Source organism: Loxodonta africana, chromosome 9 (genome assembly GCF_030014295.1).
Source record: "Loxodonta africana isolate mLoxAfr1 chromosome 9, mLoxAfr1.hap2, whole genome shotgun sequence".
In the NCBI taxonomy this organism is placed as follows: Eukaryota; Metazoa; Chordata; class Mammalia; order Proboscidea; family Elephantidae; genus Loxodonta; species Loxodonta africana.
In genome coordinates, this window is record NC_087350.1 from 67,564,108 (window position 1) to 67,577,958 (window position 13,851).

Genomic DNA, 13,851 nt, shown 5'->3' on the forward strand with positions numbered 1-13,851 from the left:
TCTAGAGCCCAAACTCCTGACCCCTACTTTTCTAGGGCTGTACTGTCCAGTACGGTAGCTGCTAGTTATTACCACAGCTATTTACATTTATGTTCAAAGTAATTAAGTTAAATTAAAAATCCAATTCCTCAATCATAAGACTCACATTGTAAGTGCTCAATACTCACATGCGGCTGGTGGTTAACATGAAAAAAAAAAATACTGGCAATCAAGTCGATTCCTACTTAGGACAGCTTCACACATTTCAGAGTAGAACTGAGCTCTGTAGAGTTTTTTTGGCCATAATCTTAACAGAAGTGGATCACCAGGACTTTCTTTTGCGGTGCCACTAGGTGGAGCTGAATTGCCAATCTTTTGGTTAGTAAGCCTAGCGCAAACCATTTGCACCACCCAGTAACCTTTATCCAAGCACAAATATAGAATGTTTTCATGACCACAACAAGTTCTATTGGACGTCATTGTAGTCTGCTGTGCCTCTTGTTTATAACTTGGGCAAGGAGGAGTATCAGTCTCACCTCCCTCAGTCCTGCCCAAACCACTCACTACAATGGCCCCTAATGTTTCTTTGAGGCAGTGTGATCCTGAATTTTCTTTCTTTTCGAGCTGTCAGCTCTCTTCAGTCTCCAGGAGTGTAACTGGAACCCTTGCCACTGAGATACAAGGAAAGAATGAGATGTGAGTGCTAAGAATGCACTAATAACGAGTCTGGCCCTCCCTGCACACACTCGTTGTCCACACACTACAGTGGCTGAGGCCCCCAGAGTGGCCTCAGGCAGAGGGACAGGTTCTCTCAGTCTCAGCCTTGGATACACCAGACATTCCTTAGGAACCAGAATGGCCTCCTGGCCCCAAGCTCTGTTTTGGCCAATTGTTCCTGGAAACGAGGTCTCTTTAGGGTCTTAGAGTCCAAGGAAGGTCATATCTTTTTAAGTTCCTGAATTCTTAGCTTCTCTACACTCAGAACTTATTTCTGGAAGAGAAATCTCATCCTCTCACCAGCTACCATGTGGTTTCTCTCTACAAATAAACTCTGCCAAAGACATTTGCCCATCAGAGGGCCTGTGGGCTCCTGAGGGACATTTATGCTGGAGCCTCCTAGTGCTGGGCCTCATCTACCTTCAGAACTCACAGCCACACACCCCAAGATATATCCAGTTCTCTCCTCCTCTGAATTTCATCCTCTCAGCACCCAGCAAAGAGGCTGTATTCTGTTGCCCTTGTCTGGGCCTCAGAACATCAGCCCCATCTCACATCCGGTTCATTTGTGGTCCAAACGCATCTTCCTAATCCTACAGTCTTTTCCTGCTGCCTGTGGTTCCTGCTCAGCTTGTTCTCCTGTGGTACCCCACTCTAGGGGAATGGAGAAGAGGGCAAGCTCTGCTTCCCACAGCATGTCAGTCCACCCATGATAAAGTGAAAGACAAGATGCTGACGTTCTCCCTAACCCAGTGCTGAACGTGCATTTCAAGCCCCACGTTGTGGGGACCAGCTGGTTGGGGGTTGCTGACCATGACACTCTCTCCTTCTTGGATGGTATCTCTAGCACAGTAACTTACCATGTCCTTTACTCTAGGTTTGCCTCCTCCATATCAGACTCTGTGTAGACAGGAGGTTTTCAGTGGTTATATCCTCCCTACAGGAAGCTCCTCAGGAAGGGCCTCCTTCCAAGTGACTCTAGTCGCTTTCTCATCAACTAAGAAGTTGGTATATTCTTTACGATTTGGGCCTCCACCATAAAGGACCCTTTTCCTGTCTGATAACAGAGAGAGAAAGCAAACGAAGAGCTTGTAGGAAGAGGAGCACGATGAGGAAAATATTGTGAGAGAAAGGTAGACTGGGGGAAAAAGTATTAGCAAAACATTTTCTAAAAAGCTGCCATTGGTTGACATTGAAAATTCTCCTACTACTAAAAAAAGAGCTCATACAAGATTGATAAGAAAAAATGCAATGAGAATTTTAGAAAAGTGGGCAGATGCTGTGAGATGGCAATGCTCACACACATACACATACCCATCAAAAAAACTGAAATGTCTGAGGTGAAAATACATTCTATTTCCGTAATAACCAGGAAAAGAAAATTCAAGTAACTGTGAGAAGCCAATTTTCACCCATTATATTCATAAATTATATTAGTGTTTCATTCCGCTGTACTTAGGGTCGCTATGAGTCAGAATCGACTCGACGACACCTAACGACAACAATGTATTGGCAAAAATTAAAAACAGTTATCATACCTATCTCTGGCAGGGTGTTTTGTCAAGGACTGTGAAGGTTCTGGGATGTTACTTCATTTGCACAGTTTTGTACCTTATATATAGACGGACATTGCAGGAGCACAAGCACCTGGGTCAGGGAAAGGAGTTCTTTATTGATGCAACCAGATCAACAGCAAGGTGACTTTGCAGTGTCAGTCCCTCACACCCAGACCCCCAGGCAAGGTTGAAGAAGCACATAGACATTCTGTGATGAGTGGCAGGTTTTTCTCCATAGACAAGGGACAGAGAACAATGGATTTGCTTTTTTTATATACAGGAGAGAGGCAGCTGTCCCCCTGCTCTCTGAAAAACCAAACCTGTGGCCGTGGGGTTGATTCCAACCCACAGCGACCCTGGAGGACGGATTAGAACTGCCCCACAGGGTTTCCAAGGAGAGGCTGGTGGATTTGAACTGCCAACGTTTTGGTTAGCAGATTTATCCCTTAATTACTATGCCACCAGGGCTCCCCACTCCGAAAAGGAGGGAGGAAAACCTTTGCTCCCTGGGAAGGGATGGGAAGGATTCTGGATTCTCTAACCTTCTGGAATGTGAAAACACCTCCCCAAGGACCAGAAAAGCCCCAGCGCCTCAGGCTTTTACAACCAAAAGATGTCTCCAAGGTCTGGGCTCCGTCCCTTTTGAAATGTGACTACCTAGGAAGATAGCGCTCCAGCCTTCCTGACACTTTGGGAGCTTAACCCAATGGCCTAGTCCAGGCTATGACCATTTGGCCCTGCCGAGGACATAAGAGAAATTTTATTATCATTTTGAATTAGAGGAATTAGCAAATGGCTACAGAGCTAATCCTCATAATGTGTGAAAATCAAACTGCGCTTACAGAAAGCAGAGGCAAGCATTCTCTGTCTTTATGTCATATGCATTTCTGTGCCAGGAGGCTAGGGCTTTTTACAGGAGCCCTGGGAAATCCAGGGGAGGTTTATTTCCCACACAGGTTCAGAGAGAAAAGGGCATTCTTGGGCTTTGTTGATAGGAGTGTGAATTGCTAAACTCTTCCAGGAAGTAATGTGCAAAACTATTCTGAATACATACTCTTGGACTCCAGAAATCCTACTTTGTGGAATTTAGCAGACAGAAATGAAGCGCCAGGTCAGAAGAATACATGTATTAAGACTGCAGGTTTCACTGACAGAAAAGGCAACAAATGGAAAGAAATCAAAATGTCTCTTAGTAATAGATCAGTGTCTGGGGTCTTAAATGCTAGCAAGCGGCCATCTAACATGCATCAATTGGTCTCAAACCACCTGGATCAAAGGAGAATGAAGAACACCAAGGACACAAGGTAATTACGAGCCCAAGAGACAGAAAGGGCCACATAAACCAGAGACTACATCAGCCTGAGACCAGAAGAACTAAATGGTGCCTGGCTACAACCAATGACTGCCCTGATAGGGAACACAACAGAGAACCCCTGAGGGAACAGGAGAGCAGTGGGATACAGACCCCAAATTCTTATAAAAAGACCAGGCTTAATGGTCTGACTGAGACTAGAAGGACCCCGGTGGTCATGGCCCCCAGACCTCCTGTTAGCCCAGAACAGGAACCATTCCCAAAGCCAACTCTTCAGACAGGGATTGGACTGGACAATGGGATAGAAAAAGATGCTGGTGAATAATGAGCTTCTTGGATCAAGTAGACACTTGAGACTATGTTGGCATCTCCCATCTGGAGGGGAGATGAGAGGGTAGATGGGGTTAGAAGCTGGTGGAATGGACACGAAAAGAGAGAGTGGAGGTAAGGAGCAGACTGTCTCATTAGGGGGAGGGCAATTAGGGGTATATTAGCAAGGTGTATATAAATTTTTCCTCTACGTGCCTGTCAGTTTGTCGTACTGTGGGGGCTTGCATGTTGCTTCGATGCTGAAAGTTATGCCACTGGTATTCAGATACAAGCAGGGTCACCCATAGAGGATGGGTTTCAGCTGAGCTTCCAGACTAAGACAGGCTAGGAAGAAGGACCTGGCAGTCTACTCCTGAAAAGCAATAGCCAGTGAAAACCTTATGAATAGCAGCGGAACACTGTCTGATATAGTGCTGGAAGATGAGCACCCCAGGTTGGAGGGCAAACGAAAGATGACTGGGTAAGAGCTGCCTCTTCAAAGTAGAGTCAACCTTAAAATGACGTGGATGGAGTAAAGCTTTTGGGACCTTCATTTCCTGATGTGGCACGACTCAAAATGAGAAGAAACAGCTGCAAACATCCATTAATAATTGGAACCCAGAATGTATGAAGTATGAATCTAGGAAAATTGGAAATCATCAAAAATGAAATGGAACACATAAACATCGATATCCTAGGCATTAGTGAGCTGAAATGGGCTGGTATTGGCCATTTTGAATTGGACAATCATATAGTCTACTATGCCGGGAATGGCAACTTGAAGAGGATTGGTGTTGCATTCATCGTCAAAAAGAATGTTTCAACATCTATCCTGAAGTACAACGCTGTCAGTGATAGGATAATATCCATATGCCTACAAGGAAGACCAGTTAATACTCTTATTCAAATTTACACACCAACCACTAGGGCCAAAGATGAAGAAATAAAAGATCTTTATCAGCTGCTGCAGTCTGAAATTGATCGAACATGCAATCGAGATGCATTGATAAGTACTGGTGATTGGAATGCGAAAGTTGGAAACAAAGAAGGAGGATCAGTAGTTGGAAAATATGGCCTTGGTGATAGAAACAATGCCAGAGATCAAATGATAGAATTTTGCAAGACCAACGACTTCTTCATTGCAAATACCTTCTTTCACCAACATAAACGGCGACTACACACATGGACCTCACCAGATGGAACACACAGAAATCGAATTGACTACATCTGTGGGAACAGATGATGGAAAAGCTTAACATCGTTTGTCAGAACAAGGCCAGGGGCAGACTGTGGAACAGACCATCAATTGCTTCTATGCAAGTTCAAGCTGAAACTGAAGAAAGTCAGAGCAAGTCCACGAGAGCCAAAATATGACCTTGAGTATATTCCACCTGAATTTAGAGACCATCTGAAGAATAGACCGAAGACGAGACGAGTTGTGGCATGACATCAAGGACATCATCCATGAAGAAAGTAAGAGGTCATTGAATAGACAGGAAAGAAAGAAAAGGCCAAGATGGATGTCAGGGGAGACGCTGAAACTTGCCCTTGAACGTCAAGCAGCTAAAGCAAAAGGAAGAATTGATGAAGTAAAAGAACTGAACAGAAGATTTCAAAGGGCGGCTCGAGAAGACAAAGTAAAATATTAAAATGACATGTGTAAAGAGCTGGAGATGGAAAACCAAAAGGGAAGAACGCGCTCTGCATTTCTCGAGCTGAAAGAACTGAAGAAAAAATTCAAGTCTCGAATTGCAATAGTGAAGGATTCTATGGGGAAAATATTAAAAGACTCAGGGAGCATCAAAAGAAGATGGAAGTAATACACACAGTCATTATACCAAAAATAATTAGTCGATGTTCAACCATTTCAAGAGGTGGCATATGATCAGGAACCAATGGTATTGAAGGAAGAAGTCCAAGCTGCTCTGAAGGCATTGGCAAAAAACAAGGCTCCAGGAATTGATGGAATATCAATTGAGATGTTTCAACAAACAGATGCAGCGCTGGAGGTGCTCACTCGTCTATGCCAAGAAATATGGAAGACAGCTTCCTGGCCAACTGACCAGAAGAGATCCATATTTATGCCTATTCCCAAGAAAGGTGATCCAACCAAATGTGGAAATTATAGAACAATGTCATTAATATCACACACAAGCAAAATTTTGCTGAAGATCATTCAAAAACGGCTGCAGCAGAATATGGCCAGGGAACTGCCAGAAATTCAGGCTGGTTTCAGAAGAGGACATCGAACCACGGATATCATTGCTGATGTCAGATGGATCCTGGCTGAAAGCAGAGAATAGCAGAAGGATGTTTACCTGTGTTTTATTGACTATGCAAAGGCATTCAACTCTGTGGATCATAACAAATTATGGATAACATTGCAAAGAATGGGAATTCCAGAACACTTAATTGTGCTCATGAGGAACCTTTACATAGATCAAGAGGCAGTTGTTTGGACAGAACAAGGGGATACTGATTGGTTTATAGTCAGGAAAGGTGTGTGTTAGGGTTGTATTCTTTCACCAGACCTATTCAGTCTGTGAAGCTGGACTATATGAAGAAGAACGGGGCATCAGGATTGCAGGAAGACTCATTAACAACTTGCATTATGCAGATGACACAACCTTGCTTGCTGAAAGTGAAGAGGACTTGAAGCACTTACTAATGAAGATCAAAGGCCTCAGCCTTCAGTCTGCATTGCACCTCAACATAAAGAAAACAAAAATCCTCACAACTGGACCAATGAGCAACATCATGATAAACAGAGAAAAGATGGAAGTTGTCAAGGATTTCATTTTACTTGGATCCACAATCAACAGCCATGGAAGCAGCAGTCAAGAAATCAAAAGACGCATTGCATTGGGTAAATCTGCTGCAAAGGACCTCTTCAAAGTGTTGAAGAGCAAAGATGTCACCCTGAAGACTAAGGTGCGCCTGACCCAAGCCACGGTATTTTCAATCGCATCATATGCATGTGAAAGCTGGACAATGAATAAGGAAGACAGAAGAAGAATTGACGCCTTTGAATTGTGGTGTTGGTGAAGAATATTGAATATACCATGGACTGCCAAAAGAACGAACAAATCTGTCTTAGAAGAAGTACAGCCAGGATGCTCCTTAGAGGCAAGGAAGGTGAGACTGCATCTCACATACTTTGAACATGTTGTCAGGAGGGATCAGTCCCTGGAAAAGGACATCATGCTTGGCAGAGTACAGTGTCAGCAGAAAAGAGGAAGGCCCTCAATGAGGTGGATTGACACAGTGGCTGCAACAATGAGCTCAAGCATAACAATGACTGTAAGGATGGCACAGGACTGAGCAGTGTTTCATTCTGTTGTGCATAGGGTCGCTATGAGTCGGAACTGACTTGATGGCACCTAACAACAACATATAAATTTTTGTATGAGAGACTGACTTGATTTGTAAACTTTCACTTAAAGCACAATAAAAAAAAAAAATTTTAACTCTCTTAGTAAGAAATGTAATAGAAATTGTTGAAACAACATAATACCATGAAGCATTATGCTGTTATATTTTTTTTAATGTTTATATCTTGACCTGGAAGAATTTCCATTATATATTTAAGTGAAAAAGGCAGAATGCAAGATTCCATTTTTTAAGACAATGAAAAAACTTACATGTATGTAGGTCATGTATGTATCTGATTATATAAGCATGGAGAAAGCTATAGGAGGATAGATTTTTAGTATTGTCTTTGGGATAGCGGAGATGGGAAAGGAGAGAGGAGGCTAGGTTTAAATGCAGCAAAAAGGAAAAATACACATAGGTCAACATCAGTGGAAAATATAGAATTCTTCTGGGATAGCACCATGTATATGCAAATTGAATATGCTCAGGGACAAAGACTAGCATATAGCATCAACAAATGAAAATATTTTATTTGGGGGCTCAAATTTATTTTTACACTTAACAAATAAATTACTTACTCAGTCCCAGGCACTGTTCTCATCTCTGAGGATAGGGCAGTAGACAATATTCTTGAACTTGTGCTGCTTACATCCTAGCGAGGGAGATAGACAATGACTTACAGTCAAAAATAAGTGCATAAGGAAATGTTAGGAGGCGATAACTACTATGATGAAAAATTATGCAGGAGAAGGACCAGCAAGATGGGAGTTGCTGTGTTAATCAAGGTGACCAGGAAGGCCTCTCTAGAGAAGCAACACCAGACCTGAAGAAAGCAGGGAAGCAAGCACATGCCTTCTCTGCCCCGGGTGAAGCATCTTCAGGCTCTCAGACCCTCATTTCATGGTTTACTTCGGGACCTTCTCCTGGAGGACTCCAGCTTGTAGAGCCCGGACACAAGCACAGCACTTTGTGGTCCAACTAGCACAGAGTAGAGGTGCCAAGTGCATACTTATCTTTCTTCTAGAAACTTGCACCATTTTTCATGTAGAATAAAATTGTTCTGGAGGCAGTATGGTGGTGTCATGAAAAGTATGTGATATGGTGACAAGCCTTCTGGGTTCAACTCCCGGCTTTCCTACTTACTAGCTGCATGACCTTGAGCAAGTTATTTGACATCTATGACCTTATCTATAAAATGGGAGATAATATTGTTATCTATATCCATACAGAGAATAAAGTTTAAAGACTTAAGCTGTGCCCAGCACATAATAAGAGCTAAAAATAAGTAACAGCACTTGTTTTTACTACTGCTGCTGCTTCTAAATTAAGGGTCGGCTCTCTGACAGTGTTGACTCACTTTGAACCTGAGGGCCTGGTTAAAGCTTGCAAATTGTAGCTCCTGTCCTCTTGAAGCTTATGTCGTCCCCGAAGCAAGGAAGGGAAAGGAGGGGAAGACACTAATGGGGCTCTGCTATTGTGAATTGCATAGTCAGAGCAGGTCTCTCAGAGGAGGAGATATTTGAGCTGAACAAAGCAGACAGACAAAATCTTTTCGTCCTTAAGGAAATGAGCATATATGCAGTAATATATAACCAACTTGAAGATGCTTTGGGATTCACTCTCTTCGACTTTACCAGTATCAATGCAAAATAAATTTTTCTACATCTGGAATATTTGTTACATAACAAAGATCAAGACTGCCTAAGAGGCAGTTAATGCTTTGTCTATTTCAGTAAATACTTCTGTGTTATTGGAGCCCTGGTGGCATAGTGGTTAAGGGCTTGGCTGCTAACCACAGGGTTGGCAGTTCAAATCCACCAGCCTCTCCTTAGAAACCCTATGGGGCAGTTCTACCCTGTCCTATAGGGTTGCTATGAATCAGAATGGACTCAACAGCAACGGGTTTGGTTTTTGGAGGATTTTGTGTGTGTGTTACTATCTTTTAATGCTTAAAGGATTTTTATTGGCATTTATTTCATGTTAATGTTTACTTTTTTAAATCTTTTACCAAGTATTTATGTGGGGTAGAGATCATTTTTTATTCCAAAAAAACCCCAAACCCACTGCCATCGAGTCGATTCCGACTCATAGCAACCCTGTAGGACAGAGTAGAACTGCCCCATAGAGTTTCCAAGGAGTGCCTGGCAGATTCGAACTGCGGACCCTTTGGTTAGCAGCCTTAGCACTTATAAGATATTGAAATATATAATCTTATCACAATACATTGGTTCATAACAATAATAAACCTCGCATTTATTATCGTCAGGTTTTAGATTTCGGTTTTGTCTTTTACAGAAAACTTCTAAAACTTTTAGTATAACTGTATATAGAAAAATGATTTTTTGTTTATTATTGTAGGCTTTTTTAAAAATAAGTAAAGCATTTTGAATGTTTTCTTTTTTAATTTTTAAAAAGAACAACTTATGATTTGGAAAATTCTCAATAATTCCGAGGTATTCCCAGTTTTGTTCCCAAATCTCAAAGACAAATAGTTATCAGGAATTTGGAAACAATACTTTCTAGCAAGAGGAGACAGATCATAATGTCAAAAAAATGAGTGCATAAGAAAATGGCAGGTGGTGTTAAGTGTTACAAAGAAAAATGAATCAGGGTAAGGAGCTGGAGAGAAACGGCAGTTGCTGTTTTAAATAGCAGGGTCAGCAATGAGGAAATCATGCAAACAGATAAAGGTGATAACAAGGAAAATTGAAGGAAGGCTTTGAGCAATCACATAGGAAGAACTGATGAACCGTGGGTTCAGTGTTTTTTTTCCAGGCAAGGAGGGGAAGAAGGTGTATTCCAGGGGAGGGGGACTGAAACAGCCTGACGGTGTTTTGGAAGGACAAGGAGTTGGGTGTGGTTGGAGTGTAGGAGAGTGGCAGATTGCTAAAGCCAGGGAGGTAGAACTGGGACAGGTGCAGATGCCTTGCATACCATGCTGGGAAGCTGAACTTACAGGAAACCAAGAGCATATCCTGGGTGCGATTAGGTTAACTTTGTGGAAGACAACCCTGGCAGCAGCAAGATGGACTGGAGTCTTCCTTCACAAAATCCCCACCAGGACTGCAGCACAGACCCCGACAGGACACGTCCTAATTTTCCTGTCTTTGCCTTCACACTTTATTTAGATCCTCCTTTTTCTTCCTGGCAAAGTTGACAGAGATCCTGGTTGTCTATCCCAGTATCCATTTCCTGTCTCTTGCATACTACCAGGACTTCCAGCTTTTAGCAGGGCACGAAGCTACTTGAAATAAAGACCCTATTTCCTAGCCTCCCTCATAGCTAGAACCAAGTTCCAGCCATGAGATCTAAATGGAAATGTTGTGGCAGCTTTCTGGAAATCTTAAAAGACAGTTGGCAAGTGCCTTTATCCTCTTTGTTCTTTTATCCTTTCCTCCATCTTGTTGGAGAGGATGCTGACATCATGGTTAGAACTTGAGCCATCACCTTGGACCAACAAGATGATGGAGAAACAAGAAAGAGCAAGCTTGGGTCCCCAATTATTTTGGAGCTGCCCTACCAGCCTGGACTTCTTACCTCTGAACTTTGTTTAACTGGGAAAAAGATAATCTATCATACTTGTTGTGGCTGTTAATTGCCACAGAGTCAGCTCTGACTCAAGGAGTCATTACGTAAGACAGAATGAAACGTCGCCCACCCTTGCGCCGTCTTCGTGATTGTTAGTATGTTTAAGTCCATTGTTGTGGCTCTTGTAGTGTTGTAGTGCCTTCCAACCTAGGGAACTTATCTTTCAGCACTGTCATTGGACAATATTCTGTTGTGAATATTCATTGGCTAGTTTTCAGAAGTAGATCACCAGGTTTTTTCTCCAAGTCTGTCTTAGTCTGGAAGCTCCACTTGAAACCTGTCTGCCACGGGTGACCCTGCTGGTCTTTGAGACACCAGTGACAGAAGCTTCCGGCATCATAGTAACACACAAGCCACCACAGTATGACAAACTGACAGAGGGGTGATGGCTATCATATTCAGGTTGCTGTTCTTTTGAGTTTTCTGCCACTTACAGCCAAAGTCCTACACAAGAAAAGGGTATAATTTAGTTGTTGTTTTTGCTTTTATTTTTACAAATATCTTCATCTCTCAATACTTCAGCCTTTGGGGAAGAACAGTCCATTTCTACAAATAGAAGTTTAGAGGAGGGCAGGACCCTCTCCTGTCGGGCACACCTGGTGAGGTTTACCAGTGATAGCCTCCCACAGCACTCCCACTTTCTCAGTCTAACTGGCTGCAAGTGTTTCCTTTATTGTATCTTACTGATTTCACAAGAGCTGCCTTTGGTAAAAACACTTAGGCAGGATTGGCTTGAGAATTTCATTGCTCCTTTATCCATTCAATATTTATTGAACTTCTACTATATGCCAGGCATGCCGGGCAATGTGATAGCTGTATTCAGAACAAAGAAAGCCATGGATCTGCTGAATTCCGTGCAGGCCAGACCAGCTGAGGGATGGCAGTTTCCATTGAGGGGAGAGTCACACAAATAAGATATAGAAAAACTTGAGGGAAAGTAGGATGGTAAAAGCCTGGGCCTCACCCTAGTCCCGCATTTTAAAAACATGCATGAAGGCTAGGGCAATTCAGGCCACGGCAATGTCCTGATTTTGGTTTAACCAGAATCCTTTTCCTCCTTATTCTGGAAGCCTACTCTCTGCGTGGGGAAGCACCTGCTCCTCCCTATTCCTTATGATTCTGGTGGAGTTCTCCATAGCAGTACTCTGACCTCCAGCCACAGGGAGAGACACGTGACCCAAAGAGACCAATAAAAGCCCTTCCTACGATTTTTATCTTCTTCCCCGAGGATTTTGAGTTAAAGGATGTGATTGCAGAGATGGTGGCACTTGTATTCCTAGCCATGTCGAAGAGCTTGAAATAATGAAGAAAACACACAAACAGAAAGAAAACTGAGTGATGGAGCATTTAGGTTCAGTCAACCATGGGGATAGCACTATCCACATTATTCTTCAGGAGCGAATAAATGTCCTTTTAATTGGGTTTCCTGTCACTTGCAGCAATCTTGAATAAAGCAGGCCATGAGCCCGTATGTTAAAACTTAGCCTGTAAAAGAGGGATTAGTCATCTATCTAGCTCCAAATAGCCAAAACTGGACCCAAGGGCCGAAGTTTCAAGGAGGCAGACTTGGGCTAAATATAGGGAGCTTTTTTAACAATTGAAATGTTATTAATATAACCTAAGGATAAGATGATTGGCAAATTGATGGGTCTGAAGGCCTGGAACAGGTGAGTGTTTCCTCTATAGCTTAATGAGTTCACTGGTCTAAGGAAAAAAGAGGTTAACCTCGTTTCTAATACGCTGTTGAAGAAATTTAATTATTTTGTCATTGGGGAAAATAAAGGAAGATGAGGAAATGCACACTAACTGATCAAAGACCTGGATTTGAAATGACAATTTAAAGTTCATATTGCATCCATCAAAAGGAGCCCTGTTCAAAATAATTCTATTATGAAAACATTCTGCATCCCACTTTGAAATGTGGCGTCTGGGGTCTTAATTGCTAACAAGCAGCCATCTAAGATGCATCAATTGGTCTCAACCCACCTGGATCAAAGGAGAATGAAGAACACCAAGGTCACACAATAACTATGAGCCCAAGAGACAGAAAGGGCCCCGTGAACCAGACACTTACATCATCCTGAGACCAGAAGAACTGGATGGTGCCCAGCCACAACCAATGACTGCCCTGACAGGGAGCACAACAAAGAACCCCTGAGGGAGCAGGAGAACAGTGGGATGCAGACCCCAAATTCTCATAAAAAGACCATACTTAATGGTCTGACTGAGACTAGAGGAATCCCGGTGGTCGTGGTCATGTTCCCCAAAACTTCTGTTGGCCCAGGACAAGAACCATTCCCGAAGACAACTCATCAGACATGGACTGGGACTGGACAATGGGTTGGAGAGAGATGCTGACAAAGAGTGAGCTACTTGTATCAGGTGGACACTTGAGACTGTGTTGGTATCTCCTGTCCAGAGGGGAGATAGGAGGGTAGAGAGGATTAGAAACTGATAAAATCATCACGAAAGGAGAGACTGGAAGGAAGGAGAGGGCTGACTCATTAGGGGGAGAGTAAGTAGGAATATGGAGTAAGGTGTATATAAGCTTATATGTCACAGACTGACTTGATTTGTAAACTTTCACTTAAAGCATAAAAAAAATTATTTAAAAAAAAAAAGGAGCCCTGTTGGCCCAGTGGTTAAGCACTTGGCTGTAACCAAAATATCAGCAGTTTGAACCCACCAGCCAGCCAATCTGTGGGAGAAAGATGTGGCAGTCTGCTTCCGTAAAGATTACAGCCTTGGAAGTCCTATGGGACAGTTCTACTCTGTCCTACAGGGTCCCTATGAGTGGAATCCACTTGATGGCAACAGATTTTTGTTTGTTTTTATTGCATCCATCTGTCCATTTCTCTATCCGTTCAATAAACACCTATTGATATTTACTCTGTGCCGAGCATTGTGCTATGTACCATGTCTATAAACATAAATCAGGCCCCATTTTTAACTTTATAGGGATCTTCAGAGGGAGGAAGATGTGTAAGCAAAACAATACCACAAAGGATTGGAGGTGCT